The following is a 6,717-nucleotide window of genomic DNA, read 5'->3' on the forward strand; positions in this document are numbered from 1 at the left end:
GTTCACAACAGTAATCTGAAGGCAGGCATTATCTTGTGGTTACAGTTACATTTGTAGAGAAAAGAAGTTTGAGTTAGGTCTCAGACTTTCTACTTCTGGCCTCCATCCTCTGTGAGGATGTGCCATGTGCTGGCTAAGAGCCAGGAGCAGTAGGGATCCGGAAGTGAAGGTCCAAAAGAGGAAGATGGTTGCATGGCCAGCCCTTTTACCTGGTCAGCTAGGGTCCTGGCCATCTGCCTGGTCACACACAAGTGGAGCAGCATCCAGAGCAGGTATAACAGAATGTCCTCCTTCTCTGGAGCCACATTCCCCTGTGTGTCCATTCTAGGCAACAGGGAAATGTTGTACTTGACTGCTCTAGTAAAAATATTAAAGCGCTAAACCTCAGATGAATAAATAAATATTATGTTGGGCTTGGATCACAACTTGCATACAAATCCCTGGTACAGATATAAAAATAGATAGATAGATAGATAGATAGATAGATAGATAGATAGATAGATAGAGGGGTTTTTTTTGTTCCTTAAGCTCTTCACTGCATGTACAAGTATAATAAATTGACTAAACTGTGTCTATAGACACTTTAAAATAAGATTAAAGTAAGCCTAATTTTTCATCTTGAGCCTATAATTGTAAAGCCAACTGCCTTTCAGATTTACACAGCTATCTGCCAAGTGCACCAACAAAGGTACCGTAGAAATAGTGTCAGGCCCGCAACAGACAGAAAAAACTACAGTCTCTGAAAGCTAATATGGAGCAGGGATGGATGGGTTGCATTGTGAGATGAATGTGAAGCAGTGTGGTCTGTGGAGTGTTCAGATTTTTTTCCTCTCTGTTTCAAAAGGAATTTTTTACCCCAGGCCAGAAGCCTTTGTGTCAGAGAGACTGTCTCATTTCTCTTCTCAAAGGCTGTCAGAGATGACTGAGATTTGAAAACCCTTTTCTGATGTTGATGAGGTCAAGGAAGGCAGCACTGGCAACCATCAGTCATTGCATCAACGGTGAGCCGAGAAGACACGTGAGGGCTGGAGAAACGTGAAGGGATTATATTTGGAGGAATGCGAGAAGGAAAATTGTATATGAGTAAATAAGTATGTTTTAAACAAATCGGAAAAGGAGAGAGAGAGAGAGAGAGAGAGAGAGAGAAAGAGAGAGTGAGAGTAGGTCAGGTGATAATGCCAAAGTTTATTGTATTAGCATTCTGCTTGAATAAGGGGGAGAGATGGAAGAGGTCCCCAATGGGATGTTCTGAAGAAAGGATAGTTGACTAGCGGCAAAAGATATATTAATATTACTTAATCAATACCTAAAATTCTCCAGCGTGTTTTTGTAGAAGCCTGTTCTATAAAGTTGCTGATTCTATTGAATTGTGTTAGCTGAAAAGAATATACAAGTGAAAGACCCCAATGACTTGATAGGAGGCGCTGAGATTGTCTAAACACAACACACACACAATGAATCCCGCATTGTCAGCTGAGACAAAGGTGTGGCATTTGAGATGAAGTACCCCATGTTGGGATTTGTGTAAGTGCACTGATCAATTAAGATTAACGCTAATTGCTCATTAAGAGAGGTTCACTGGACCACCACTCACCCACATGTTGAAAGATCATGTGATGGGACTTGGCAAGGGCAGGCAGGAATATGTGCAGCATAAGTTTCGCCATCAAATCAAGAAATTTTGTGCTTGGTAACTTTAGAATTGTGAGATAGCAACAGTGGTGTCGGCTTGATGTTTATTTTTTCTTTGTTATAGCATTTATACTTCACCCTTCTAGCATAAATACACAATATATGAGTTTCAGCATCAACCAATAGCTATAGTTTTGATAAACTTTATTCTTTTTCTTGGGGCCCATGGCAGCCATTCTACCAATATTTGCGTACTGGCACCTCATTTTTAAAAAGCAAAGAAGCACTTTCTTTATATGCCACTTCAGGAATAATTAAAGCTGGCCATATAACCACATTGCAGTGGTGCTTGTGTTGGCAGGAGTCACAGAGCCTGATAGTAGCATTGCTTCTTACCTGGATGGGACTGAGGTATAGATCAGGACAGCAGCAAGGTCAGGGACTATGCTGGGCACACCTTTGCAACCAAATCCTTGCGCATATGCAGCCCTGACCTCATTACTGCCCCAACACCATCTTGGTAAGCGGCAGTGATGCCAGCAGGGCCGTCTTAAGCATATCTGGCGGCGTGGTGCAAAGATCCCTCCAGCGCCCCCCCCCTTTCCCAGAGTAGTCGACCTTTTTTTAGGGCTGGAGGAAGCGGGCAGCAGCTGCAGGGTGGCTCCTCTGGCAGGGAGGAGGTGGAGGCTGGACGCAGCGCCTCCCAGTTCAGCTAGCTGCTTTGTGCCATGGAGGCCACGGCAGGCAGCACACCAATCCTGCAGAATTCGGCGCCTACAGGCTAAAAGGGAAAAACCGAACCAATGCTCGACAGGAGCAGCACACACACTCTCACTCACTCAGCGCGTTCGTTCGGTGTTCCCCGGACTCTTGTCTGGCACCCTCAAAAACTTGGCGCCCCATTGCCCCGCGCCACTAGCCTCTATGGGTAAGACGGGCCTAAATGCCGGTGGCAGGAGGGCAGTGATGCCAGTTGGGAGATATGATTGACAAGTGAAAAGTAGTCAGCTTTAAACAATGAGATACCTCACCTAGTCATCAGGCAAAATGAAATCACACTTTACTTCTTTTGAAGTGAACCACCTACAAGATATTGATACCCTATAGATATTATAACTAGTCTGTCCATTGTTGGCTACAAGAGGCCCTTGTCAGTGGACATGAGGTCCACTATTGATAGACTGAAAATGAACAGGCTGTAGCAAGCATCCTCCTGGAAAGGTAAGGGAGCTGGTAAAGGTGAGAGGCTTTATCAGTCAGAGAGTTTGCAGGACTACATATGGTGCAAAGGTTTGCTTCAAAAATTATCAGAGCTTGACTGAACCTTTATGTACCGGGAAGGCTTTGCCATCTGAACCAAGCCTTGCCCTTTCTTGCGAAGAGGCCATAGTTTGGCACACTTTGGGCATTCTGTGCTTCTGGGGTGTGTGGGGGGACTTGGGCAGCTGGGCTGGTTCCTCATGGGATTCTGGCTTTCTTCTCAGATGGTCAGGCTGCTGGTCCATGGGCCTGTGTCCAGTACTATGTGACCTTCCTCCCTGATCTGCTCTAGGAAATACCATGACTTTCCGATTGGTACCTGGGTCTGTGTCAGTGACTGGACATAACATTGGGTCCTCTTTGAGAGCCAGTGTGGTGTAGTGGTTAAGAGCGGTAGTTTCGTAATCTGGGGAACCGGGTTCGCATCTCCGCTCCTCCACATGCAGCTGCTGGGTGACCTTGGGCCAGTCACACTTCCTTGAAGTCTCTCAGCCCCACTCACCTCACAGAGTGTTTGTTGTGGGGGAGGAAGGGAAAGGAGAATGTTAGCCGCTTTGAGACTCCTTAAAGGGAGTGAAAGGCGGGAATATCAAATCCAAACTCTTCTTCTTCTTCTTCTTCTTCTTCTTCTTCTTCTTCTTCTTCTTCTTCCTCAGAGCTGATGTCTCATCAGAGCCTTCTGTATAGCATGCAGCTCATTCGTTGCCTGTGCTCTCCCTGACAACCCTCTTCTTCCCCATTGCCTGGTAGCCTGATAATTTAGGCATTTTACCCACGCCCATAAGAAAAGCCCTGGAGGAACAGACAAAAGATCTGTATAGTCCAGCTCCCTCCTTCTCACAGTGGGCAACCAGGTGCCGATCAAACTGGACGGGGGGGGGGGGGCAACAGTCCTCTCCCAGTGTCATTCCCCAGCAACTGGTGTTCAAAGGCAGCCTGCCTCTGATTCCTGTAGAACAGTATACATGTGTATAAGAAATCCAAGACTTTTTGTATCGCCATTGGGACTGTGCCCAGCCACAGCTTCTCCTAAGCAACAGCCCCTCTCACACCTTGCATTCTACTGGCCATCATAACTGTCAACTTACAGATTTGAACATAAGGGACCAGCAGCCTCGAAAATAAGGGATCAGCAGCCAAAATAAGGGATCAACAATTACTTTCATAAAATACATATTTTGTTGAGTGCAAATGTCTTTAGATACCTATTAGGTCCTATAAATTACTATATAGCATATATTCAACACAAAAAACAGCAACAATTTGTTGTTGACAAAGCACAGCTGGACATAGAAAGGGCCCCATTACCTTCAGTAGCTTATTCAAGGGACATCATCAATAAGGGATAGCAGCGGGACATGGCCCTGGGATAAGGGACTGTCCCGCCAAATAAGGGACGCTTGACAGCTATGCTGGCCATCTCTCATGCCACCCTCTCTCTCCCGCTGAGTCTTCTTGCCCTTGAACTCTGCTAATGCCTCTCACTTGCCTGGGTGCAGGATCGAGAGGGATGTGTGGGTGTGTACAGAAGCAAGACCTTTGCCTCTGGCCCTTCCCACCGCTGGCATGAAGGTTGTTCAGAAGGGAGTGGTCTGAAAAGAGGTTCCCCAGACCTGATATACAGCCATCCTGGCTGGTAGCCATTCATAGGCTTGTCCTCCTTGAACTTGCCTGATCCCCTGTAAAAAGTCATGTAAGTTGGCAGTCGTCATCATGCCTTGTAGAAATGAATCCCCTAGTTAAAACTATGTACTGTGTGAAGAACTACTTCCTTTTATCTGTCTTTTCCCACATTTACTTTCATTGGGTAACCCCAGGTTTTAGTACTATGAAAGAGGGAGAAGAACTTTTCTCTGTGTACTTTCTCCATGCATAATTTTATCCACAGAACTTCATCAAGTCCTGTTGCTCCCAGGGGGACTTGTTCTGTTCAAAGCATGCAGAGGCAAGAATAGTTATGCACTCGCCACTCCAGGCTCTTGGCAGCTTGATGACTTTTTCTGGAGTTTTGCGAAAAAGGAAATCATCTTTTAAAAAATGGATGGAGGCAGCACAGCAACCCTCAGACCACTTTGCAATGGGATACGCAGAATTGAAACAGACTAAACTGGATCTGATCCACAGCATGATCTACCTGGATCAAATCAGTTGAATCCAGTTTGGAATCTGAGTTCTGTGGAATACCCCCCTGGTTGACATTTCCATAGAGTTATTCACTTTGAACCTAATATACTTTGCCTGGTCAGTCACTAGCAGCTCAGATCCCGTCAATGTGGGGGGTTTGGGGGTTTGCACCATTGTGCTTTGTTTTGCACTTAAGGCACCTCCAGACATCAAATTTCTCATGATTATATTGGGGTGGTTATACACAATCTCACTTTCAAGACTGTGCCTGCAAAAGTTTCAGGGCAGACATACTATTTAATTTCCAGTTCATGCATACCCCATAACTCCCTGCAGAAATCCTGCAACTTTTTATACCACAAATATTCTGGTTTATTTTTTGTCCCACTATAGTGGAAGTGTGCCACTTGAGACAGCAATAATGAAGTACCTTTGAGGAACCATTGGGGAACAAGTAACAAAGCCCACTTTTATTGTTCTTGCAGGAAATCTTTAAAATGGGCCCAAGCATTGCCAGATGCCTAGAATTGGAATAAGAAGAAAAAGAAGGAAGGAATGGAGACAAAATCAAATTTTGGTTAATCCAGTGGAGGAACAGGAGCATTTCACCAGGTGTGTGGCAATCTATTAAGAAGCATTTGTGCTTAATTAGAAGTCAGATGCAAGTGGGATAGCTCTCAGCAACTGTGTGTTCTCATTTTCCTGCTTCTGACCCTCCTTGGGTAAACCTTCTGCCTTTCCTTTGTACTACGTATGATTGTTTCAGCAGTTGTGCAAATCCTTGTGCACCAGATGCACAACCTGCTCATGCAGTATGCAGCTTATATCAGTTATGCTCGAGCAATCTACGTTTCAGGTGGTGCAGCAGAATGAATGCAGGATCACAGCTTGCTTCAGAACTACACTGTCCAATGACATTTTGTTGCTGTTTAAACAATTAGAACCCATCCACTCAAAACAGCCAACTCAAAGGTCCTAACAGAACCACTTTTCCCCAAGTAGCTAGTGTGGTGCAGTGAATGGTATGTTTGACTTCTGGAGAGACTTGAGTTCAAATCCCCACTCAGCCATGAAGTTCACTGTTTAATCTTGGCCCAGTCACTATCTTTGTCAGCCTAAGTTCTCTCACAAGGTTGCTGTGACGATAAAAACTGTGGGCAGACCTAGGCCACTCTGAGCTACCCAATACTGGGTTTATGAATTTGATACCTACAAAACAGTGCGTGTAGAGGATGCCCTGAATGAAGGCAGTATTGCTCAGTACTTCATGAGACTGAGCCACAAATTAATTTAAAACGTAATTTTTACTCTTCGCCTGAAAGCAAACATGCTAGTTCCCGCCTTTCCCCCTGACAAAGGGTTACAACATTTCTTATCCTTATGGGTGAAACCCCTGTCCTCTTGTTTCATAACAATATTTTACTCCCGAGTAATTTATTTTTACAGTGGGTCTGCATTGTCTATGTGACGACCATAGAGTTCTGTACAAGGAGAGCTGTTGTTTTCCCCCTCTTCTTTGCCTCCCTTCTGTTCACTTCCATCTCAGCCAGGAGTTATTTACATTAGTCATGTTTTTAAAAAGGAAAGAAATCATAGGTTTCTATTTTTTTAAGAAAACCAAGGCAGGAACTCAACAACAACAACTTGGAGAGTAGATTTACAGTTCTGCAGCCTTTGCTCTTGCCCCGAGGCCTGATGGGA

Source organism: Podarcis tiliguerta (genome assembly GCF_965153285.1).
Source record: "Podarcis tiliguerta genome assembly, chromosome: 3".
NCBI classification, from domain to species: Eukaryota; Metazoa; Chordata; class Lepidosauria; order Squamata; family Lacertidae; genus Podarcis; species Podarcis tiliguerta.